Source organism: Castor canadensis, chromosome 13, assembly GCF_047511655.1.
Source record: "Castor canadensis chromosome 13, mCasCan1.hap1v2, whole genome shotgun sequence".
Classification (NCBI taxonomy): domain Eukaryota; kingdom Metazoa; phylum Chordata; class Mammalia; order Rodentia; family Castoridae; genus Castor; species Castor canadensis.
Genome location: NC_133398.1, coordinates 53,336,123 through 53,363,393, shown reverse-complemented (window position 1 = coordinate 53,363,393; position 27,271 = coordinate 53,336,123). Strand labels below are relative to the sequence as shown.

Sequence of the window (27,271 nt, the reverse complement as noted above, 5' to 3'; positions counted from 1 at the left end):
AAAAGTACAAGTGTGGTATTTTGTATTAAGGAAAAGTGAACTAGAGTTGTTCTTTTCTTTCCTGAGTTTCACTTAAATATGGAAGAATAAAAATTCTTGAATGTTGTCTCTCACATATGTACTAGACTTTGAAGTTGCCTCTACTTTGGTGTGTGTGTTTGGAGGCAATGATTTTCATCTATTTAGAGCTCCAGAATATCTCAGGTGAGAGTGACTAAAATCCCCAGGTAAATTGTAGGAGAGCTTCTTGCTTTTTTTCTCTGAGTGTATTGAAAACTCAGACAAATTGTAAGGAAAGGCATAGTAGCATCAGTTGGGTTGGATTTCAGCCAGTTGATACTGTCTTTAAAACAGGATATCAAAGATGATTAGCTGCCATCATCAATTTATCAGTGTCTACTTTGAGTAGACAGTCAGTAAGGTAACAAAGAATTAGTACCTTTGCCATACACTTGCCATCTTTATTTAAATTTCACTGTTTGGTTTATGATGACCAGCCTTGATATTGGAACAAGCAGTTTTCTGGTGTGCTTTTATTGACCATATATTTTTATGTTTTACAAAGCAGACATTTTAAGAACATTTGCCTTGACTAAGACAATATTGACTTAAATTATCTCTTTTTTAAAAAAATTTTATTAAGATATATTCATTGTGCAGGGAGGATTCTTAGTGAAAATTCTCATTAGGCTTTTATTTTACATTAGTTTCATTACCCCTATCATCTCTCCCCCTTGACCCTCTCCCTGCCCCACTTAAAGCAATTGTAAGAGTTTTCTTTGTTCTATTTCATATAGGTATATGATGTCCATCAACCATATACCTCTCCTTAATCCTCATTCACCCTCTCCCTTCCATCTAGTATTCTCCCACATACACTGTACCTGTTTCACGGTCCTGTCTTTCATTCTTAATATTTAAGTTGATGTTCAAAGGGGTGTCTCAATGTATCCCTGCTGTAAGTATACTTTACTTTGGTCCATTCAACCCCTTCCATTGCTCTCCCTTACCCCACTAACCTCCCGCCCCCCAATATTCAACAGCTTTCAGTATACATCCTTATATCCTCTACCTTCAGAGATTAGTGTTTTTAAGATATTACTGATGCTCTATCATTCTTTTTTCCTTCCCTCTTTTCCTGAATTTCATAGAATAATTCCACTATTACAAACATGTTCTCTATGACTTTGTATATGATCATGCTTGTTTTCATAAATGTTTGTCTTTTGGATTTATCTTCCTTGTATGAGAGAAAACATTTGGCCTTTGTCTTTCTGAGCCTGCCTTACTTCACGTAACATGATGTCCTCCAATTGCATCCATTTACCTTCAAACCACATGTCATTATTCCTTATGCCTGAGTAAAATTCCATTGTGTGTATATACCACATCTGTAACATTACAACAAGGAATATAAGAAAAATATAAAATGTGTTTCAGTGACTTATTTTAAATTCACATATTTATTTAAAACTAAAATTTTTATTCCAGTGCTTAAGGAAAAAGTTGCAATATAAATTATTTGAAGGGATATGAGATGTTAAGCCAGGTTTTATGTAAATGAGAGGGAAACAGACAAAGTAAACCTTCATTATGGTTAGAATCATGAGACAGGGAAACACACATGCAAGGATTCTCAGGTAGGAAAATGGGAATGATGTTCATATATCTGAAGTTTTCTTCATGTGCAAGATATATGGATCTCAAATGTAAAGTTCACTGAGGAATTCTATTTTAAAGCTAGGAAGGGCCTTAAAGATGATCCAAACAACACCTTTAGGGGAACATATTTGAACAACATCATTTGCAATATTTTAGAAATGTTTGCAAAATGATTTGTGATTATTTTTAAGTATACATTTCTAGTGGATAGACTCTTGGTGGTTTTCAAAAGAAATTGTGGAATGTGTAAAACTCTAGGAATAGCAAAGACTTCTAAAGCAAAAATATACAGAAAAGGGGCTATGTTGTAGGGAATAGCAAATAAAAGAATAATTCCTATATGTATCCACTGGGTAAAGGAAGATTTGCAATTTGTCAAAGCAAAATTCAAGGACCAGAATATTTGCTTGATCTTCTCAAAGTTATATCGTTGGTCATAGCTGAAATATGACTAAATTCCAGGTCTTCTAACATCCAGTCCGATGTTGTTTCTACTGTATTATATTGCTGAGTGAAGCAAAATAAACAAGATAGGTTAGTACATTAAGTTTCAGTTGTCTCTGTTGCATGGGAGCTCAACATGGTATGTTTTTTTCCTGGCTCCTCCTGCCAGATGGCCTCCTATACCTTGGTAACTGAAAGAAAATCCTATCTCAACAGCTGAAGAATAAATTTTATATAAGTAAACATGGGGAGAAATTGCTGGACTTTGGATACCAAGTGTAAGCATGCCTCTTCAACTTAGATTGTAATGATTATGACTTGGGAGATTTGAGAGCAAATGGAAAGTATATCATACTTGAAGAGAATTGTGACTTAAACCTCGAGGTTATGACTGGGCATTATTTTCTTCATTTATTTGTCTTGTAACAGGCAATGGTATAGTAATGTGATGGAAAAACACATTGCATTTGAACACCAACAGATAACTTAATTTGACTGGAGGGCAGACAGGTGCATCAGCAGCAAAGGGGTAGTTTGGGAGATAATCAGGGAGGCTTGAAAAGCAGGCAGGACTGTGATAAACAGTGGCTAAGAAAGAGTTGTAGTGGTGAAAAGACAGAATCATAATTCTTCTTTAGAAAGATTATTATCTGCAATTACATGAAATTTATACTAGAAGACCCTGGAGGCAAGGAGACCAGGTAAAGTGGAGATGCCAAGGTGAGTGAAGCATGAGCATTGTCAGGGCAATGACAGCAGGATCAGAAAGGAAAGGGAGTATAAAACAAGGACTCTGCAACTTGGATTATGACTAGGGCTGAGGGTAGAAAGCAATAAATCAAATCAATCACATTCAAGGCATCAAAAAATGTAACAGGCCTCTGTAAGGGGTATGATTTGGATCCTTTTTACTGTGACCAGCACAGCCTGTGTTTGCATAATTAAATCTGACTGGAATTCTCTAAAATGAATGGAAGATCTGAGGAGTACAAGATGACAGAGGAAAAGAGATGAGATACTTGAATGCATTCCACCCTTTTTTAGAAGGATAAGAGTGAAATTAATCAAAGAAAAGTTGGAGTACTTAACTCCTATGTTAAAAAAAGAGTTTAAATATATAAATTCCATTTTAATTAGATTGCATCTTTGTATCAATGATTAGTGTTTTCAGTCTTTGGTAAGAAGTATTAAGAAAAAAGCCTAATTTTCTTTTTGTTGTTGGTCTCCTTTTTATTATTAGCATATAACTTATGTACAGTAGAATATATTGGATATTTACATATGTGCTTATAATATATCTTAGATTTACCCCTCCATCATTCTCCCTCCTCCTCCCTTCCCCTTCTTGATCAGTTTCCAAAGATTTCATGTATTTTCATGTATGAATATAAAATACCTTTACTATATTCACCCTCATTCACCCTTTCCTTATCTACCACCCCCCCTCCCAGACACTGGTATCCTAGAAAAGCCTGCTTTACTTTCCTGGTCTTCATTTTTTTAGGTGTATATTGATAGTCCAAGGGAGTTTCACCTTGGCATTTCAGACATGTATATATCATGCTGTAATCAGATTAATCCCCCCATTGCTTACTCTTTCTCTATCACCAGGGTCCCCTATATTCAACAGTTTACAGCACACTGCACAATATTATATTCATATATAGAACAGATGTTTCAATATTTTTTATTCTCTAACATTTTCTTTCCCTCTCCCACTTCCCATAGTCCCTTCAGACAGACCCACTAATACAATCTTGTTCTTTCATTATATATGTGAATATATATACATATATATTATCATATATATGTATATATGTGTACATTTAACTTATAGGTCTAGCTTCCACATATAAGAGAAAACATGCAATCTTTGACTTTTTGAGCCTGGCATATTTCACGTAACAGGATGTTCTGCAGTTCCATCTATTTGCCTGGAAACAATATAATTTCATTCTTCTTTATGGAAAAAGCCTTTTTTGATGTTTTTAAAAACATGGTCAGGAATCTAAGTACTAACTTAAAATGTGTAGGGTTTTTATTTGGGTGGGAGTGGCAGTTCTGGGGTTTGAACTCAGAGCCTCGTGTTTGTTAAACAAGTGTTCTACCACTTGAGTTACAGCCCAGCCCTACTTTACTGAAAAAAATCATTTCTCCAGCCTTATTTTCCCCCTTCTTTCCCTTTTTAATCCCTTTTTGAGGATTCTCAGCTTTTCTCTGGCTTTGTTTTTGGTCTGATAATTTTTTATAAGCTGTCTCAAATATTTTTGGGCCTAGGAAAATACAGATTATAAACTGCAATAAAGAAGCAAATAGTTAGACAGTTTTGCCTTGATAGAAAATGACAGCATTTATAGAAATTTGTCATTCATAAGCATCAATTTATTGCAGTTATACCTATTCAACCTCTTCTAAGAGTCAATTCCTCAAAACTATTTGGGCCTTCAATTCTTTGACAGAATCATGCAGTTCCAGGCTTTTTAGAACCAAAAGATACCTGATCACTTAGCAAATATTGCTGTTTCACAGAGGAGAAAACTGAGACCTGAGGACTCTTAAATAAATGGGTTACCTGAATTTATTGTAAATTTACATCAGGAAAATCTAGAATTATTGCTAGTTACGATATATTCCTAATTCTTATTGAGTAATAGTAGACCATCAAACTGTATAGCATATTCACTCTTGCTGTAGACAGTGGCACTAAAAATATTAGCTTCCATTTTGGAGTGACCAGCATATCTAGGTTCTACATATATATTTTTCCAAATATTTATAGTCTGTATGTTAGACATCATTATGCTTATTTCATAGATGCAGAAACTGGGACTCAAAAAAAAAAAAGAAAGAAAGAAACTGGGACTCAAGTGATTATATGACTTCCCCAGGAAAACCCAGTCCTATCAGACTCCCAAACTCCTATTCCTCCTGGTGAAACCAGGTACACAGAGGCAAGTGTCATTTGGTAGTGGTCCCAAATGACTGCATTCTAGGCTCATCTAGAAAGCTGTTACACAACACAACTCTTAGGCCCCCTCCTCCAGAAATTCAGATTTATTAGTTTTATGTGTATAAAATACTATCCTTATGATTCCACTGTGAGGCCAGATTAATGAACCATTTACATATCAGAAAGCAGATAGGATTTAAAGACAAAAGACATGAAATGGAATCTGGCTATTCTTTACTGAACCATGAGATCTTGGTCAAATTATCTCACATCCTTAAACTCTATTTTTTAATCTATGGAAAATGAGATCATCTTACAGAGTACAGAGAACCAAGTAAGTTAACTGATAGGGAGATGTTTTAATAAACTCTAGTAAAGAGCTATGGATATGTAGAAGATCCTGAAAGTATTGAGATGGAAAATATATTAGAGTACTGATTCTCTGTACAGGTTTTCATAACCCTATAACATTAAAAAATAATAAAAGGTTTACAGTATGAGGTAAAGTAACCAATTTCTCAATTGACTAGGAAAGGACATTTTTAAAAACTTGGCTGGGGGTATATCTCAGTGGTAGAGCACTTGTTAGCATGCTTAAGGCATAGAACTACACACACACACACACACACACACACAAAGAACAGAAAGAGACCTTCTGTCACCTATGTTCAGTGTCATCATTTTATAATTGAAATGTTAATAATAAGAAGGGAATAAGAATCTAACTTCAGACTAAAAGAAACTCCTTTAAATTTAATGTGGTTTGCCTTATGTGAAAGTTACTACCTTGTACTTTCTCTTTTTTCTCCAGAACACAGAAGCTGTTATCAATAGGGAGGGCTTCACCCACCAGCTTTGGAAAGCACTATCTTTGAGATGCTCTAGCCTCAAGAGATATGGCTGCACTGAGTTCCTCAGATTTCATAGCTAGTTAATGGAAGAGGTCAGGGAGTAGCAGTGTTTCTCAACATTTAAAAATATGTTCCAACGCTATTTCTTTAGCATATCCCAGAAACTAAGATTTTGTCCAGTTTTAGTTCTATCATTAATATAATGAAAATAGATTTACTGATTACAGCTTTTCAAACCACTTTCTCCCTTTTCATTCCTTCCTACAATTTAGCAATCATCCCCCAGGGTCACTGTGTGAGTGTCTTCTCACCTTGTATCTTAGGTTGTGAAATGCTGGGATTTTTATTTGCTCATTATTCTAAACTAGATTAAATTGAAGATAAGGCAGAAATAGCTGTCATCGTATGAATAATTACAGATGAGGCACTGGAGTCATGCACGCTACCTGAGTTGGAATCTAAACTCTGTCCATCATTGGTCTATGACTTGGAGCAAATTTCTTACCTTAGTTTCCTCATCTGCAAAATGAGGATAATAATTGCAACTACCCGATAGGTTTGCTATGAAGATGGAGTAATCAAATGCACTTAAAGTGCTTACAATAAGCTCCATAAAAGCAAGCTATTACTAGTACCTAAGTTATTTCTTGTCTTTGCCTTTTTCCTCTGTGTGGCCTTTCTGAATGCATGGTTTAATATGTTTACTGACCCCCCCAGCAAATGAACAGGCCTCCTGTTAGTTTCCTATGCAGCTATCTTTAGCTAATAGTTCCACATCATACTGTTATCAACTCTTGATCCCATACAGTGAATTGCATGCTGTGCAGTTAATGAACTGTTGCAAATAGGATCAGCTTTATTAGCACTACTATTAGTCATTCATTTTCATTATCCAAATCACCCCATTTATATTTGTTGTAAAGAACAATGCCAATTTCTGTTTAAAACAGAGTGGCATTGTGGGGGAGAGGATGGGAGCGGGGGAGCAGGGGGAAGAAATGACCCAAACAATGTATGCACATGTGAATAAATGAATTTTAAAAAATGAAATGAAACAGAGTGGCATAAATTTACACATAGAACATGTGCTGCCATTAAAATGATTTTGAGGTTATTTTGAAGGCAAACAGAGAAAAGTATGTTTTATTTTTATAATTAATGGAATTCATTAGTTTGACACCTAAATATATATATCAAAAGGAAAATTGTGATTATAAACCAACCCTTTTATTTTTAATCCACATATTTATAAGATTGCTTATTGCTATTTCAGAAAATGATGCATTTCAAAAAGGAAGAAGAGAATTCCTTTCAAGAAATGCCGTAGATAATGTTTTTAAATGAATGATACAGTAAAGAAATAAGCAGTAAATGGGGTTGGGGAGTTTTGGTCTTTCTACTTCACTCTGGCAACATTAAAATGAACCATATTTCCAACAAAGAAGTTCTTTTCATTTTTAATAATTCCTGTGGAGAGTAGTTTGAAATGAAATTGAATGGAATGATTATTTCCCCATCTCTGTCTGTGACCTGAGTCATGAGTATCAAATGTCCACCAGTTGTTCCAGTGGTGGTGATGTCACAAGCAAGGAGCTGGCATCTTTTCTTTGTTTTATAACCTAATTCCACGTGGAAGCATTGTGTTGCCTGAAATATTGACAGCATGGTCTCTTTCTCTCCCCTTTGCATGACATGTTAACGATAAAACTAACTACTACTTACTCATTGGATTTGCTTAGTTAGAAAACCATGAATTTTTGTTCTTTCAGCAATCTGCTATATGTTAGGTACTGAGGATACAAAGTTTGCATAAAATCTCATCCCAGGAGTGACACCTTTGCAGGCTTATCTTGAAAAGTTCAATCATTTGTTTTTTATTTGTTCATGTAGCAAAATTTTACTTAAGAATGAATGAAATGATAGGCATTACAAATACATTGACTAGACAGAAAAATAAAGCATAGTCTCTGCTTTTCCAGTATTATGATCCAAAGGGCGATATGACATATAGACTATAATGTACTATAATTATACTACTATAATGTACTATAATGTACATTATAATGACTATACTCTCACTGTATAGTGTACTATAATGACTAGACTCTCACTGTAAATGGGGTGCTGTTTGTTTGGTGGTACTGGTATTTGAATTCAGCGTCTCACACTTGCTCTGCAGATTGCACTCTTTTGCCTTCAGATCAAAGAAAGCCCAGATTTCTTTACATGGTGGCTTTCTTTACAGGGTTACGTAAAACGACAGAAATTACTTTTCTCACAGTTCCAGAAGCTACAAGTCCAAAGTCAAAGTGTCACCTGGGCCATACTTTTTCTGAGGCTTTGGGAAGAATCCTCCATTGCTTCTTCCTAGTTTCTACTGCTGGCTCTCCATCCCATCCTTGTGATTCCTTGGCTTGCAACTGTATCACTCCAGTCCCTGTCTCTGTTATCCCATGACCTTCTCCCTTTTGTGTCTTCAATGCCTCTAATAAGGATTGGACTAGGACCTAATTTATACACTATGATCTCATCTTAGTTTGATTATATCTGCAAAGGCCCTATTTCCAAATAAAATAGTTCACCAGGATGAGAGATTTAGACTTTAACTTATCTTTTGAGAGGGGACACAACTCAACCTATAATTTACCCTCTTGCCCCAAATATTCACCCTGCTCCTAATACCCCAAAGGTTTTAACCCATTCCAATATCAGCTCTAATTCTAAAACATCATCTAAATATTATTCACTCACAAAGCTACAAATTTTTTTGTCTAAATCATTTATGGGTTTGACTTGCTCATCTTGGTACCCTATTCCTTTCCATTTCTAAGCTTGTGAAACCAGAAAATAAGCTATCTACTTCTAAAATACACTGGCAGGAAAGGCGTAGAAGACATTCCCATTTCAAAAGGGAGGTAAGACTGACGAATGGATTAAGAAAATGTGGTATCTATACACAATGGAATTTTATGCAGCCACAAAGAAGAACGAAATGTTATCATTCACTGGTAAATGGATGGAATTGGAGAACATCATTCTGAGTGAGGTTAGCCTGGCTCAAAAAACCAAAAATCGTATGTTCTCCCTCATATGTGGACATTAGATCAAGGGCAAACACAACAAGGGGATTGGACTATGAGCACATGATAAAAGCGAGAGCACACAAGGGAGGGATGAGGATAGGTAAGACACCTAAAAAACTAGCTAGCATTTGTTGCCCTTAACGCAGAGAAACTAAAGCAGATACCTTAAAGCAACTGAGGCCAATAGGAAAAGGGGAACAGGTACTAGAGAAAAGGTTAGATCAAAAAGAATTAACCTAGAAGGTAACACACAGGCACAGGAAATCAATGTGAGTCAATGCCCTGTATAGCTCTCCTTATCTCAACCAGCAAAAACCCTTGTTCCTTCCTATTATTGCTTATACTCTCTCTACAACAAAATTAGAAATAAGGGCAAAATAGTTTCTGCTGGGTATTGAGGGGGGGGGAGAGGAAGGGGGCGGAGTGGGTGGTAAGGGAGGGGGTGGGGGCAGTGGGGAGAAATGAACCAATCCTTGTATGCACATATGAATAATAAAAGAAAAATGAAAAAAAAAAAAAAGGGAGGTAAGGAAAAAGGGGTCATAGGTCCCAAGCATATCAGAAATCCAGGAGGACAGATTCTACTGGAGTTCAAGGCTAGAGAATAATCTTTGTGGTTTGATGGTTTGTATCTGTCCCTGTCAGGAAGGCAGCCCTGTCCTGTCAGTCAGAGTTAGTCCAGCAGCCCAGGACTCTGCAGCTGTGCCTCTGCCCTCACGGTCATTCTTTCATTTTGCCCTGTCTCTGTCCATTTACTCTAGCAGCATTTCTACTGGTGTAAAAATCATGTCAGTCTCCTGTGCAATTCATGAGGGCCCAAATCATTCATTAGACAAAGAAAGGGGTTCACAGGCTGGGTGGATGGCTCAAGTTGTAGACTGCCTGCCTAGCAAACATTAGGCCTTGAGTTCAAATTATCCTTGTACCACAGAAATTTTTTTTTAATTCAGGGTCGGGGGGTTCTTCTACAGCTCTTTCCTGCTTAATTGCATCTCTATTCCTTGCTCCTGCTGAGATGGTTGCTTAGATCTGTGAGTTGCATACTTAATTTCTTTGGCAAGTAGTTGTCTGGTCCAATCCTTGGCCCTATTACTAGAGCACACTATCTGGATAAGTTGAAGATTTTTTAAATCATCCCGTGTTGTTACTTTTTGCTTATAATTCATTATTCAATTTATCAGTTTCACATTTTACTATTAAATAACCAACCTATACCTTCCAAACTTTGCTTGGAAACCTACTCAGCTAAAGATTCAAGTTTATTGCTATACATTCTACTTTCCATTTGATGATTAAACATAACTCAGCCAAATTCTATGCCACTTTTAGAAAAGGATCAATTCTCCTCTAATGCCTAATAGTATGGTTTACAATTTCCTTTCAAGGCCTCACCAGAATTGTTTTTAATGCTTGTTATGATTAATTTTGTGTCATAGTGGCTGTATTTGAGGGGCACTTAAATAGTTGGTGAAGCCTTGTTTCTGGTGTGTTTATGAGGAGTTTTCAGAAAAGGTTGGCTTGTGAGTTGGTGACTAAGTGAAGATCTCCCGCAGTGTCAGTGGGCACTGTCTAAACAGATGGGCCAGATGGATCATAAAGGCAGAATGAGGGTGATCCCTCACATGCACTCTCATTCTTCCTCCCTTTCTCTAACTCTTTCTCTCTCTCTCGATTTCCTCACCCCCGCCCACACTTTCCGGATGGGATGGCATGGCAAGGAGGCCCTAATGAGATGCTAGTGCCTTAATCTTAGGCTTCTCAGCCTGTAGAGCCGGAAGGAAATTAATTTTGTTATTTATAATTACTCAACTTCAGGTATTTTCCTAGAGCAACACAAACAGACTAAAACAAATCTACATTTCCACCAGTAGTCTCTTTCAATCTTTTTGGTGGTACTGAGGTTTGAACTCAGAGCCTCATGCTTGCTAAGTAAGTACTCCACCACTTGAGCCATGCCCCCAGCCCTTTTGGCTATAGGTTATTTTTCAGATAGGACTCCATGTTTTTGCCCAGGACTAGCTTTGAACCACAACCCTTCTATCTATGTCTCCCATGTAGCTGGGGTTACAAGCATGTACTACCGTGCCCAGTTATTTTGTTCTGTTTTGTGTTTGTGGCGGTGCTGGGGTTTGAATGCAGGTCCTCATGCTTGATAGGCAGGCATTCTGCCACTTGAGTAACTCCACAAGCATGTTCAGCTTTTTTGTTAAGATGGAGGTCTTGCTAACTTTTTGCCCAGGTGGACCTTGAACCTTGACCCTCCTGATCTCTGTCTCCTGAGTAACTGGATTAGAGGTATAAGCCACCATGTATGGCCTAATTTTTTTCTAAGAAACATTTCAAATCTCCCAGTCTCTACTTGTTACTCAATTCCAAAGCCACTTCCACACTCTTAAATATTTGTGTTATTAGCACCTCAGTTGTGATACCAATTCTGTATTGGTTTCCTGGGTTTACAATAATAAATACCACGTACTAGTCACTTTAAAGCAACAGAAATTTATTCTGTCTTTCTTCTGGAGACTGAAGATTGATCAAAATCAAGATGTTACCTTGGCTGTGCTCTTTCTAACATCTATAAAGGAAGATCCTAGCTTGCCGTTTCTACCTTTTGACAACCCAGGCTTTTTTTTTTTTTGTTTCTGGCAGCCTAACTCCAAGTTCTGCTTTCATCTTCATGTGGCCATCTTCCTTCCATTTATGTGTTTCTGTCTTTACATGACATTCTCCTCCTGGTGTCTCCTTTCTCTTACTGGAAGGATGTAAGTGATGTTGGATTAGCGCCTCCCAAATGAAGCAGGATCTGATATCAACTTGATTACCTCTGCAAAGACCGTATTTGAAATAAGTTCATATTCACAGATGCCAGGAACTTGCACTTAAACATATCTTAAAGAGGAGCACAATTCAACCCACAATATCATATATCCCTGTTTATTTGTACATAATAAAATATATATACATATCCATTTATTTTTGTATACTGTGTAGGAGCCATAGTGGCAGAAGTGTGAACTGGGTTTAATAAGGAGGGATCTTTAACTGAGACATGGGTCATGAAATACTCAGAGGAAGAAATGATCAAAAGGTCCACACTAGTGCCTAAAATTGAAGGAGGGTAAAGAGATAGAAGGCTAAAGAGGCTGCTGAGACCTATGCCATGAAGACATGCAGAATTTAGTATAAGAAAGTTGAGGTTTGGTTGTATGGAGGGCAAAATGGTGCCATTGAAATAATTCAAGCATATAGAAATGCTGAGGTGTGTTTTAGCAAGAGTACTGTATCTGCAATGAGGGCAATGGATTGAAAAGGGACAAAAATCATATCAGGATAAAAAGAAAAGGAAAGATTTTGAGAACAAATTAGGAGGTAAAATCCATAGACTTGGTAACAAGTGAAATGTAGTAGGAAAATTGTGAGAATTGAAGATGATGCCCATGCTTCTAGTTTGTGAAAACTATGGAGCTTCACTCACTGACACATAAGAAATATGAAAAGGATCAGACATTGATCCTGAGCAATGATAGTGGATGAGAAGATAATGTATGTACAGTGTAGTGTCCGCCCTGTGATATTCACTCAATGAGGTTGTATTATCTTCTTCCATCTTAACTCTGTCTTTTAAGTTGAAAAGTTTGTTTCCATCAACTTGCATAGTCATTGGTCTCTATCTATATGATTAAAAGTGTATTGGGTTAGCCTTTTCTATGACCATATACAAGTTAGATAACAAGTGAACTTCAATATTTGTTTATTTTAGGAAAAACTAAAGTCAAAATAGTATATAATGTTTCAAGTTCCTTGAGATATCCTCTCTCTATCCTCTCTATTTGAAAATTAATGCATATAGAAAATGACATTCAGAGACTCATTCATCTCTTAATATACCCTTCCTCTCTCCTCAGTGAGGGTCTTCGTTTATGCAGGTAGTATTGCTACTCATGAAAAGAATTCCTCCTATATGAAGTCTTTTTTTATATCTAGAGATTCCATTCCTGAGGCAGTAGAGTTTCTATAGCTTCCATAAGAAAACTTTTTTGAAAGTTATATATTTAATTTTTCCTTTCAAATTAAACATAGGCTAAGAAAAATTTTTTTTGTAAAGCTATTCAATGAAATTTTAAAAAAGTACAAATCTAGTTTAGAAAAACAATCAAATTTTATCATTTTGAATACTGCATCCTTCACAGGTATACTTATTGCTTTTTTTGTGCCAGTCCTATGTAATAACTTCATTTACAACTTAGAAGCAAGAAGATTGAGACTCTTCGGAGGTCATTCAACTAGAAAGAGGCAAAGCTAGAATTCAAGTGCAATTATTTCTTTGTTAATAGAAATACGAGTGTGTATACCTCAGCCGGGAAGCCCCATGGCCTAACTCTGCCCCATTAAATGAAGCTCTACCAAGATCTGGCAACATTCTCGATTCATACAATGATGTGTTCTTTCTTAATACTACTCTGAGCCACTTGTCTGTAGAAACACTGAATGTGTTAAATGTCATCTAATCACTTTGAAGAGTTTTAGCAGTCTCCAAGGCCATTCTCACTTCTGACATCCACTTCAAGTTTAAGGATTTCCAAGACTGTCTTTAGGTTTGGTCATTCATTAGAAGGATGCACAGAAATTCATTGCAGACAAAAGATATTGATTAAAATCAACCAAGAGAAGAAGTGCATAGAACAGGTTACAGGAGAATTCCAGATGCTTCCAGTTGTCTTTTTGTAGCAGTATTGTATAGATAACTTACTTCTCCAGTAACAGTGTGAGACAATAAGCAGGGAGCATTGCCAAGCAGGGAAATGTGCCACAGCCTAGGTGTCTATAGAGTTTTTGTTGAAGCTTGGTACCATAGACCTTGTGGATGACCTGTTTGTCTAACCTTAGTCTGTAACATCTCCCAAGGTCAGGTTCTACAGTGTGTCCTGAGCTCCCACAAACCACATTTAAAAAAAAATAGTTCATTTGGCATATCTCAAGCATCCAAAAGAAGACACTCTTATTGGTCATGGCATCACAAAGACTTGGAGATTACATCCCAAGATCTGAGGGGCAAATGCTAGGCCTTTCTTTGGGCCTGGCAAAGAAAGTTAATCATTTACTGCACAGCGGCTTTTTGGAACTATTCATTCCAAAAAAAAAAAAAAAAAATCGAAGCTTACTATTATTGGTCCCTAGACCTTGTGATGAGAATAGAGCAATAAAAGGATTCAAGCCCTCCCCTCAAAGAGACTTCTACAGCAATTACAGATAAAGAAAAAAATTCCATATTTTTCCCTATTTACTAACTTTGGAGAATGTCCTGATTAATAAGAGGATTCCATAAGAATTCTGTAACATTCACACCAAATGGTCTTTTTTTTTTTTTCTTTTTACTGACTCTTGAAAAGTGGTGCAGAATGATGCAGGTCACTAAAAGTTTGCACATAACACAAGTGATAGAGCACATACCTAAAGTTACTATATGACCCAGTAATTCTACTTCTAGGTGTGAACCCAGGAGAGCAAAATCACACATGCACACAAAACAAGCATGTCCTCAAATGTTCATAAAACAAGTATTCATAATGCCTAAACATAGAACAACCCAGATCACATCCGCTAATGAATAAACAAATAAAAATTGTGGTCTTCTTTTCACAATGAAAAGGAATGAACCACAGGTCATAACATAAATTAAACTTCAAAACATTATGCCAAATGAGAGAAACAAGCAACAGTTACTACATAGTGAGATTTTGCAACTATTCCTTCATTTGAAAAGTATTTGGGGCTTTCTGTTGACCACTAGGATATATACTGGGGATATAGCAGTAAAAAGGATCAAGCCCTCCCCTCAAGGGCTACTATAAAAATAATTCATATCGATTAATTAGTAAGAATTGAGGTTTACTTAGCTCGTGGTTCTGGAGGCCAGGACGTCTAAGGGATGATGTTGGTATTTGCTCAGCGTCTGGTCAGGGGCTTCTTGCTGCATGCTAATATGGCAGAGGACATCACATCACATGATGATACAAAGCAAGCATGCCAGCTCAGGTTTCTCTTCCTATTTTTATGAAGCCACTAATGTCCTCATGGGAACCCCACCCTCATGACCTCATCAAATGCCAATAACTTGCAAAGTCCCAACTTCTAACACCATCAATATATTGTCAATTATTCTATCATCCCATTTATGTAAAATATTCAGAGTAGACAAATCTTTGAAGACAAAAAGTAAATTAGAAGGTACCTAGAACTGGGAGATAGAGGGCAACAGGGTATACGGGGGATATTTTTCGGTGTGATAAAAATGCTTTAAACAAGCCAGGTGCCAGTGGCTCAAGCCTATAATCCTAGCTACTCAGGAGGCAGAGATAAGGAGGACTGTGGTTTGAAGCCAGCCAGGGCAAATAGTTCTCATGACCCTATCTTGAAAAACTCTTCACAAAACTAAGTCTGGTGGAGTAGCTCAAGATGAAGGCCCTGAGTTCAAGCCCCAGTACCGAAAAACAAAAAAAAAGCTCTAAACATTTCTATGGATATGCTGAAACTATTGAATTACGTACTTTAAGTAGGTAAATTTTGTGGTATATGAAGTATATCTTAAGAAGGATATTCTTTAAAATGTAGTACAAGTCAAGTCTGTTGACTAAATCTAAAAACTGTGTTAGCTGTGAAAGTGACCTGGTCTCTCCCTTTGACACATTGAAAGACACTTACCCATTGGTCTAGCTAGGTATGCCTTCTCATTCTTATTAAGCAAGAAGTCATTTCTGACCTTAAGTATTTCATGCATTAAAACTGATTTTGAAATTAGCACAAAACAAATATTTGATGAGTGTGTGCTGAATGAATGGATAGCTAAGTCACAATTGAACAAAATAGGGGTTTTTTCTTTATTGATTGATTTCACAAAAGATAGTTTTGAAACTGAATTTGAAATCTTACATTTTATACTTAAGATATTTGAGGCCCAAGTAGACTGAATCAGTTTTTTTCTCAAAGCATTTTTATTGCATATATTAGTTGCACAGGAAGGATTCATTGTGACATTTCTGAATATGCATATATTGTGCATTTGTCAGTTTCACTCCTACCTTCTCTCCCCCCCACCTCCCTCCATCTAAAACAACTGCAAAAGGTTTTGTTGTTCTATTTCATATATGTATACAAACAACATCAACCATAACCACCCTCCTTCATTCATCCTTCTCTCTCCACAAGTATCCCCCCCCACACACAGGACCTATTTTACAGTCCTGTCCTCCATTTTCAATTTTAAAGTCAGTGTTCAAAGGGGCTTTTCACTATATCCTAGCTGTGAATATACTGTACTTTAGTCAGTTCAGCACCTTCTCTTACTCTCCCTAACTCTTTCCTTTTCACCTCCTATTACTCAACAGTTTTCGGTATGTAATGCTATAGCATCTACTTGCGCAGATGCAGTCTATTTATTTTTATTTATTTTTTTCTTTTATTATTCATATGTGCATACAAGGCTTGGGTCATTTCTCCCCCCTCACCCCACCCCCTCCCTTACCACCCACTCCACCCCTCCCTCTCCCCCGCACCCCCTCAATACCCAGCAGAAACTATTTTGCCCTTATCTCTAATTTTGTTGAAGAGAGAGTATACGCAGTAATAGGAAGGCACAAGGGTTTTTGCTGGTTGAGATAAGGATAGCTATACAGGGAGTTGACTCACATTGATTTCCTGTGCGTGTGTGTTACCTTCTAGGTTAATTCTTTTTGATCTAACCTTTTCTCTAGTTCCTGTTCCCCTTTTCCTATTGGCCTCAGTTGCTTTTAAGGTATCTGCTTTAGTTTCTCTGCGTTAAGGGCAACAAAAGCTAGCTAGTTTTTTAGTTGTCTTACTTATCCTCATATCTCCCTTGTGTGCTCTCGCTTTTATCATGTGTTCAAAGTCCAATCCCATTGTTGTGTTTGCCCTTGATCTAATGTCCACATATGAGGGAGAACATACAATTTTTTGTCTTTTGGGCCAGGCTAACCTCACTCACAATGATGTTCTCCAACTCCATCCATTTACCAGTGAATGATAACATTTCGTTCTTCTTCATGGCTGCATAAAATTCCATTGTGTATAGATACCACATTTTCTTAATCCATACATAAGTGGTGAGGCATCTTGGCTATTTCCATAACTTGGCTATTGTGAATAGTGCTGCAATAAACATGGGTGTGCAGGTGCCTCTGGAGTAACCTGTGTCACAGTCTTTTGGGTATATCCCCAAGAGTGGTATTGCTGGATCAAATGGTAGATCAATGTTTAGCTTTTTTTTCCAGAGTGGTTGTACCAGTTTACATTCCCACCAACAGTGTAAGAGGGTTCCTTTTTCCCGCATCCTCGCCAACACCTGTTGTTGGTGGTGTTGCTGATGATGGCTATTCTAACAGGGGTGAGTTGGAATCTTAGCGTGGTTTTAATTTGCATTTCCTTTATTGCTAGAGATGGTGAGCATTTTTTCATGTGTTTTTTGGCCATTTGAATTTCTTCTTTTGAGAAAGTTCTGTTTAGTTCACTTGCCCATTTCTTTATAGGTTCATTAGTTTTGGGAGAATTTAGTTTTTTAAGTTCCCTATATACTCTGGTTATCAGTCCTTTGTCTGATGTGTAGCTGGCAAATATATTCTCCCACTCTGTGGGTGTTCTCTTCAGTTTAGAGACCACTTCTTTTGATGAACAGAAGCTTTTTAGCTTTATGAGATCCCATTTATCTATGCTATCTCTTAGTTGCTGTGCTGCTGGGGTTTCGTTGAGAAAGTTCTTACCTATACCTACTAATTCCAGAGTATTTCCTACTCTTTCCTGTATCAACTTTAGAGTTTGTGGTCTGATATTAAGATCCTTGATCCATTTTGAGTTAATATTGGTATAGGGTGATATACATGGATCTAGTTTCAGTTTTTTGCAGACTGCTAACCAGTTTTCCCAGCAGTTTTTGTTGAAGAGGCTGCTTTTTCTCCATCGTATATTTTTAGCTCCTTTGTCAATGACAAGTTGGTTATAGTTTTGTGGCTTCATATCTGGGTCTTCTATTCTGTTCCACTGGTCTTCATGTCTGTTTTTATGCCAGTACCATGCTATTTTTATTGTTATTGCTTTGTAATATAGTTTGAAGTCAGGTATTGTGATACCTCCTGCATTGTTCTTTTGACTGAGTATTGCCTTGGCTATTCGTGGCCTCTTGTGTTTCCATATAAATTTCACAGTAGATTTTTCCATCTCTTTAATGAATGTCATTGGAATATTGATGGGAATTGCATTAAACATGTAGATTACTTTAGGGAGTTTAGACATTTTTCACTATATTGATTCTACCAAGCCATGAGCATGGGAGATCTCTCCACTTTCTATAGTCTTCCTCAATCTCTTTCTTCAGAAGTGTATAGTTTTCCTTGTAGAGGTCTTTCACATCCTTTGTTAGGTTTACACCTAGGTATTTGATTTTTTTTGAGGCTATTGTAAATGGAATTGTTTTCATACATTCTTTTTCAGTTTGCTCATTGTTAGTGTATAGAAATGCTAACGATTTTTCTATGTTGATTTTATATCCTGCTACCTTGCTATAGCTATTGATGATGTCTAGAAGCTTCTGAGTAGAGTTTTTTGGGTCTTTAAGGTATAGGATCATGTTGTGTGCAAATAGGGATATTTTGACAGTTTCTTTACCTATTTGTATTCCTTTTATTCCTTCTTCTTGCCTAATTGCTCTGCTAGGAATTCCATTACTATGTTGAATAGGAGTGGAGATAGTGGGCATCCTTGTCTGATTTAGAGGGAATGGTTTCAGTTTTTCTCCATTAAGTATAATGCTGGATGTAGGTTTGTCATATATAGCTTTTATAATGTTGAGAAACTTTCCTTCTATTCCTAGTTTTCTTAGAGCTTTTAGCATGAAATGATGTTGGATCTTATCAAAGGTTTTTTCTGCATCTATTGAGATGATCAAGTGGTTTTTGTCTTTGCTTCTGTTAATGTGGTTTATTACGTTTATTGATTTTCATATGTTGAACCACCCCTGCATCCCTGGGATGAAGCCTACTTGGTCGTGGTGAATAATCTTTTTGATGTGTTGTTGAATTCGGTTTGCCATTATTTTGTTGAGGATTTTTGCATCAATGTTCATTAAGGAGATTGGCCTATAGTTCTCCTTTTTGGAGGTGTCTTTGCCTGGTTTTGGGATAAGTGTAATACTGGCTTCATAAAATGTGTTTGGCAGTTTTCCTTCCCTTTCTATTTCGTGGAACAGTTTAAGGAGGGTTGGTATCAGTTCTTCTTTAAAGGTTTGATAGAATTCAGCAGAGAATCCATCAGGTCCTGGACTTTTCTTTTTGGGGAGATTCTTGATTGCTGCTTCAATTTCATTTTGTGTTATAGATCTATTCAGGTGATTAATTTCCTCTTTGTTCAGTTTTGGATGATCATATGTATCTAGAAATCTGTCCATTTCTTTAAGATTTTCAAATTTATTTGAATATAGGTTCTCAAAGTAGTCTCTAATGATTTCCTGGACTTCCATCGTGTTTGTTGTTATCTCCCTTTTTGCATTCTTGATTCTACTAATTTGGGTTTTTTCTCTCCTCATTTTAGTCAGGTTTGCCAGGGGTCTATCAATCTTGTTTATTTTTTCAAAGAACCAACTTTTTGTTTCATTAATTCTTTGTATGGTTTTTTTTGGTTTCTATTTCATTGATTTCAGCTCTTATTTTTATTATTTCTCTCCTTCTATTTGTTTTGGGATTTGCTTGTTCTTGTTTTTCTAGGAGTTTGAGATGTATCATTAGGTCATTGATTTGGGATCTTTCAGTCTTTTTAATATAGGCACTTATGGCTATAAACTTTCCTCTCAGGACTGCCTTAGCTGTGTCCCATAAGCTCCGGTATGTTGTGTTTTCATTTTCATTGACTTCCAGGAACTTTTTAATTTATTATTTTATTTCATCGATGATCCATTCTTCATTAAGTAATGAGTTATTTAGTTTCCAGCTGTTTGCTAATGTTTTTTGTCTTTACTTTTGTTGTTGAGTTCTACTTTTACTGCATTGTGATCAGACAGTATGCACGGTATAATTTCTATTTTCTTATATTTGCTGAGGCTTCCTTTGTGCACTACGATATGATCTATTTTGGAGAAGGTTCCATGGGTTGCTGAGAAGAATGTATATTGTGTAGAAGTTGGATGAAATGTTCTGTAGACATCAACTAGGTCCATTTGATATATTGCATATTTTAGATCTTGGATTTCTTTATTGATTTTTTTGTTTGTATGACCTATCTATTGATGATAATAGGGTGTTAAAGTCTCCCACAACCACTGTGTTGGCATTTATATATGCTTTTAGGTCTTTCAGGGTATGTTTGATGAAACTGGGTGCATTGACATTGGGTGCATACAGGTTGATAATTATTATTTCCTTTTGGTCTATTTCCCCTTTTATTAGTATGGCATGTCTTTCTTTATCTCATTTGATCAATGTAGGTTTGAAGTCTACTTTGTCAGAGATAAGTATTGCTACTCCTGCCTGTTTTCGGGGGCCATTGGCTTGGTAAATCTTCTTCCAGCCTTTCATCCTTAGCCTATGCTTATTTCTGTCGGTGAGATGGGTCTCCTGTAAGCAACAAATTGTTGGATCTTCCTTTTTAATCCATTTCATTAAGCGGTGCCTTTTGATGGGTGAATTAAATCTGTTAACATTAAGCATTAGTACTGATAGGTATGTGGTGATTCCTGTCATTTAGTTGTCTTAGTTGTTTGGAGGTTTGATTGTGTGTACTTAAGTTGTGGTTACTCTCTACTGTCTTGCTTTTTCTTTTCCTGTGGTTTGGTGCTGCCTGTCTTTTCATGGTTAAGTTGGGTTTCACTTTCTGTGTGCAGAATCCCTTGAAGAATCCTTTGTAGTGGTGGCTTTGTGGTCACAAATTGTTTTAGTTTCTGCTTATCATGGAAGACTTTTATTGCTCCATCTATTTTGAATGATAGTTTTGCTGGGTAGAGTATCCTGGGGTTGAAGTTATTTTCATTCAGTGCCCGGAAGATCTCTTCTTGCTTTTAATGTTTCTGTTGAGAAGTCTGCTGTGATTTTAATGGGTTTACCTTTGTATGTTACTTGTTTTTTCTCTCTTACAGCCTTCAATATTCTTTCCTTAGTTTCTGAACTTGTTGTTTTAATGATGATATGTCGTGGGGTAGTTCTATTTTGATCTGGTCTCTTTGATGTCCTTGAGGCCTCTTGCATCTGTATGGGTATATCTTTCTCTAGATTTGGGAAATTTTCTGTTATTATTTTGTTAAATATATTACGCATTCCCTTTGCTTGCACCTCTTCTCCTTCTTCGATGCCCATGATTCTCAAGTTTGGTCTTTTGATGGAGTCGGTGAGTTCTTTCATTTTCTTTTCACAGGTCTTGAGTTGTTTAATTAATAGTTCTTCGGTTTTTCCTTTAATTACCATTTCATCTTCAAGTTCTGAGATTCTGTCTTCTGTTTGTTCTATTCTGCTGGATTGGGCTTCTGTTTTGTTTTGCAGTTCTGTTTTGTTCTTTTTTCTGAGGTTTTCCATATCCTGGCTGTTTTCCTCTTTAATGTTGTCTATTTTTGTCCTGAGTTCATTTATCTGTTTATTCATCGTGTTCTCTCTGTCACTTTGGTGTTTATACAGTACTTCTATGGTGTCCTTTATTTCTTCTTTTGCTTTTTGTAATTCTCTATTTTTGTTGTCTTGGAATTTCTTGAGTGTCTCCTGTACATTTTGGTTGACCCTATCCAGTATCATCTCTATAAAATTCTCATTGAGTACCTGTAGTATGTCTTCTTTTAAATTATTCTTGTGGGCTTCATTGGGTCCTTTGGCATAGTTTATCTTCATTTTGTTGGAATCTGGATCTGAGTACCTGTTTTCTTCATTCCCCTCTGGTTCTGTACTAATTTTTTGCTGTGTAGAAACTGGTTTCCCTGTTTTTTCTGTCTTCCCGTCATTGTCTTTGGTGTTGTTTCTGTCCCTGTACTGTGTGCAATTAAGTATTTTCTAGCTTGTAATAATAACAATGGTAATATTTAGAATGGAAGGGTGAGCTGAGATGGAAAGCAAGAAGTTAAAGAAATGGGAAAAACAAATGCACAGACTGGAGGGAGAAAACAGAACAAGGTTGTCAGACAAGAAGATTTCAAAGGTATAAACAGGGAGCTTTAGTGTACTAAACAACAGTAAGCTGAACAGACATTAGAGAGATAGAGAGAGGATTGAAAATCAAAAATAAAAAAAAGGTAAGAATAAAAATAAAAAATAAGTAAATGAAAGAAAAATCTATTTATAAAAATATATTAAAATAAAATGAAAAAATAGAAAAATTTAAAAAACCAAAAAACCTCCAAGTTCAAATGCAGTGAAGTCTCAATCTCCAATCCTGGAGATGGTGCCTCAGATGTTGTTCTGTAGTTGTCTCATCAAAGGGGACTCATAAAGAAGAAAAAATCTACACACACATGCACAAAAAAACCCCACCAAGTGTCCCAAGTTCAAATGCAATACAGTTTCAGTAAGTTTTTCAGCTTGCAGGTGTAATTCAGTTGTTCTCTCATCAAAGGTAGGGAGACAAAGAAAAAAAAAAAAGTCTGGAGACAGTTCTGAGAATGGTTTCTGCAACTGTGGCTTGCCTGCCTGCTGTTGTCAGCCTGCTGTTGCTGGAGGTGTTATTTATGCAGCTCTCTGGGGTTAGCTTAGCACTCACCTGGCCCCGCAGGCTTTGTTTGCTCAGATTTCTCCTGTGAGCCTCTGCTATAAGTTTTCCCCTTTCCAAGCACTGGGAAAGGTGACACTGCACCCGCGTTCTCAGGCCTGGGTGTTTATTTACAGTTCATGTGGGAGGTGGGTCTTCCCCCATCTCCTGAGCAGTTCTCCTCCCACCTCCGCTTTCACAAGCTTTCCTGCTCCTGATTACTGGACGTTGCTGCTGCTCCTGCCAGCTGCCGCCATGTTTGTTTACAGCTCACGTGGGAAGTGAGTCTTCCCTCCTCTCCTGTGGAGTTTTTCTCCCTCCACCACTCTCACAAGCTTCCCCACTCCTGGTTGCTGGGTGCGCGCCCTGCTCCTGCCAGAGGCTCTCCGGCCTGCCCGGCTTGTTTATTTACAGTCCCGGGAAGAATTCCCTTCCCCCAATCTTCAGCGCTCAGTGCACCCCACCCTCTTTCCCACGTGTCTTATTTGTTCTTATTGCTTATTACTCAGTTTCTCTTTTTTCCCCGGGTGGAGGTCAGTCTGTCCAGGGGGCTATGTGCAGTCTATTTAGATATTGTTAACTCTTTATCATTCTCTTTTCCTTTCCCTCTTCCCTCATAGAATAGTTCCACTATTACATACATGTTCCATATATGTGTATGTGATCATGTCGATTTTTGCATATACATTTATCTTTTGGATCTATCTTCTGCATATGAAGAAAACTTGTGGCCTTTGTCTCTCTGAACCTGTATTACTTCACTTAACATGATGTCCTCCAGTCCCATTCACTTACCTGCAAACATAATTTCATTTTTCTTCATGGCTGAGTAGTACTCCTTTGTGTGTATAAACCACGTTTTCCTAGTCCATTCATTGGTTGTAAGGCATCTGGGCTATTTCCATAGGTTGGCTATTGTGAATAGTGCTGCAGAAAACATGGGTGTGCAAGTGTCTGTATTGTATCATGACTTATATTCCTTCAGATATGTGCCTAGGAGTGGTATTACTGGATCATAGGGTAGTTCTATTTTTAGTTTTTAAAGGAGCCTCCATACTACTTTCCATAATGATGATACTAATTTACATTGCCACCAACAGTGTGTAAGGGTTCCTCTTTCACTGCATCATCATCAACACTTACTGTCGTTTGTGTTCTTGAAGATGGCCATTCTAACTGGGGTGAAATGAAATCTTAGTGTAATTTTGATTGGCATTTATTTTATGGGCAGGGAAGTTGAGCACTTCTTCATGTATTTATTGGCCATTTATACCTCTTCCTTTGAAAATTGCCTATCCAATTAATGTGCCCATTTCTTCATTGGGTTGTTAATTCTTTGGAAGTTCAGTTTCTTGAGCTCTCTATAGATTCTGGTTATTAGTTCCTTATCAGATGAATAGCTGGCAAAGATTTTTTTCCCATTCTGTAGGTTGTCCTTAAGTCTAGTGACTGTTTCTTTGGCTGTGCAGAAAGAAACTTTTTAGTTTGATGCAGTCCCATCCTTCTCTTAATTGCTGAGCCATTAAAGTTCTATTTATGAAGTTATTGCCCGTGCCTATATGATCCAGTGTATTCTCTACTCTTTCTTGTGCTACCTTCAAATTTTCAGTTCTTTTATTAAGGTCTTTGATCCACTTTGAGTTGGTTTTGGTACAGGATGAAAGACAGGGATCCAGTTTTGGTCTTCTACATGTGAATATCCAGTTTTCCCAGCACAATTTGTTGAAGAGGCTGTCTTTTCTCCACCATATATTTTGGGTTGGGTTCCTTTGTCAAAAATCAAATGAGTTTAGCTACATGGATTTATTTCTGGTCTTCTGTTCTGTTCCATTGATCATCATGTCTGTTTTGGTCCCAGTACCATGATGCTTTTATCATTATGGCTCTGTAGTGAGTTTGAAGTCAGATATTGTGATACCCCAGCATTGCTCTTTTTGCTTAGGATTGCCTTCATTATTCGAGGTCTTTTGTTCTTCCATATGAACTTTAGGATTTGATTTGATCAGTTTTTAAAAGAAGTCTGCTCTGTGGGATTAAGAGATATGAATGAAAGTGTCATGATATCTTGTCTTTAAGAAACTTAGTCTAATAGTGAACAGGTTCAAACACAAACACCTGTTGTAGTCAGTAGTGCAGGGTATGAGCTTGAGATTAGATACAAGTTTAACGTCCTCCTTTTGAATTTACTATGTGTGGGATATCATAGATGAATTTATTAGGTTCTTTAAGCCTCAATTTTTTTCATCTGTAAAAATAAAGGTGACAATATCTAATATTGGTAAGAGCTGATATTTATGAGCACCTTTGTGCCAAACACTGTGCTATGTCAGCATTTTGTATATGTTACTGCATTTAACCCTCATGTGAACCTTTATGGGGTGATTGTTTTAATTGACGGAGAGAGAAGATGAGGTTGAGAAAGTACTAGGAATTCCTTCATTCATCATATATTTATTAAGCATCTACTAATGCTAAACATTATGCTAAAATTCTAGAAATGCAACTGTCAGTGTAAGATCCCATGGAAACATTCAGGAGGAACACTGTAACTCAGTTTCAGGAGTGGGAGAGGCTTTACTGTCCTATTCTAAGGCAACCCTCTTCCTCAGACACTCAACTAAGTCCCCCATTGAAACTCCCCAGGGAACTAATATTCATCCTGCTCTTGTCACCTGTTTTTCACTTATTTCCTTTGCCTTATGTTAAATTCCATGACCATGTAGCCAGTTAGACTGAAACCTTCTCACTGGCAGAGAGCACAGTTTACTCATCTTTAGTTTCTTTATATTGTGTTGCTCAATGTAACATTGCATGCATACATGGATCAACAAGTCAATAAATCTCTCTGTTAGCTATTTTTCTCCCTTGATGACCAAGCCCTTCCTAAGTCACATAAATTATTCATCTTAAGTGTCTTTTTAACCATTTGACATATTTGGGCCTTGTTCTCATTTCCTCAGGCTGTGAAACAAGAGTCTGTTTATGTGAGCTCAGAGGTTTTAACTAATATACTAGGCTAGAATTACTTTGGAGTTTGGGGGTTCCTGCCATCAATCCACTTCTTATTGACCATGGGTTAGGAGGTGACCTAGAGCTACCCAAAACCTACCAAAATATTTATCAAGTATCTACCAAGATACTTACTTATTCATTTGCTTAGTTTATCAGCCATTTCTCTGGATGAAACTTCATGATTGAAGTCAAAAAGTCTTTCCTGAAATTAAGTGTACAGAATGCAAGATTTTCAAAGGCGATAAACATCAATCAGTATTTCATCGTGATATAGTTTCTTTCATTACTGGTTATTAGGAAATGGATCTGGAGATTGTCTGCATCTATAGGATGTACCATGACTGAATGATATTTAATAATATCATTTTAATTATTGTAACTCTCTAATTTAATATGGGTATCAAGTTTTTGGCATAAAATGTTAAGTTTTCCCAGAAACTTGAAGTGCAAGGTTTAAGTATAAGACATTTGAAAGATTTAATACTTTGTCCTTGGCTTTAAAAAAAAGAAGTTAAATTAAAAATAGGCAAAGTAGAATTAACAGAGTGTTTGTGATATTGTATCTTATGACACTTCATGTAATTATTTTAAAATGTTAAGAATGAAGGTAGGCGTTGTGATGCACATACTTGTAATTCCAGCACTTGAGAGGCTAAGGCAGGCAGGAGGATTGCTATTCCAGGACCAGCCTGGACTATGCAGCCAGACAAAGTCTCAAAAAAAAAAAATTAAAAATCAAAATCAAGTCTGGAAGGCAATCAGTAATTATGCATTGGTTTATTAGCATATATTCAAGAAAAATATCACGTTAGATAAAGCGATGAGTTTTAAAGATGTTATTGCTACTTTAATTGTCAAAATCCTTAATAAAAACAATTTAAGGCATCAGGTACCTTCCAGATAATTTTACCCAAGTTTTAGCACATTCATGGTTGCCAAAGACTCTCCTAGAATAGCCCTAATAAGGGCTGCTTGCCAGAGTCAGGAAAATCTACCCAAGCACCTTAAACTAGTATAATAAGCCCCACCTGTTGTTCTGTTGCCTCTTTGGTTACACTGCCCCAAGGAGCCCAAATCAAGAAGGAACAAAGTGATTTTGCTGTAGGCTACCTACTTGTGATCCAAAAGAGCCCTTAAGAATCTAGGGAAAGTGGCAAGAAATGCTTTGTGTGGTTGAAAGAACAAAGAATCCAAGACAAATCCAGAGGTCTTGGGGGATATTTTGAACTGCTCTGCAAAGCTAATCACAAAGCAGAAAAGGACCTTGGGAAAATCACCAGCTGTGTCTCCTTATTTCATTGATCAAGCCATGGAACATTGGAGCAAGAATGTGACTTGCTCAAGGTCTCTCAATTAGCAAGTGGCAAAACCAAGAAGGCTAAAACCCAAGTTTCCTGGCTCTAAGCCCAGAGCTCTTTAATTTGTATTAAGTGAGAATATGCTTTTGTATGTGTGTTTTAAAGAACGTTTAAATAATGTACAATATAAGTCTAATCAAAATTGTCACTATGAATCCCCCATATTATAAATATATCCTAATAAAAAAT

General features: G+C 36.9%; 1 protein-coding gene across 6 annotated transcripts in view; it reads left to right on the top strand.

Annotated features, from left to right (window-relative positions):
- Positions 1–27,271, top strand: part of Adamtsl1 (ADAMTS like 1) — a 946,298-nt gene that overhangs the window by 656,715 nt on the left and 262,312 nt on the right. The gene's annotated exons all lie outside the window — the stretch shown is intronic.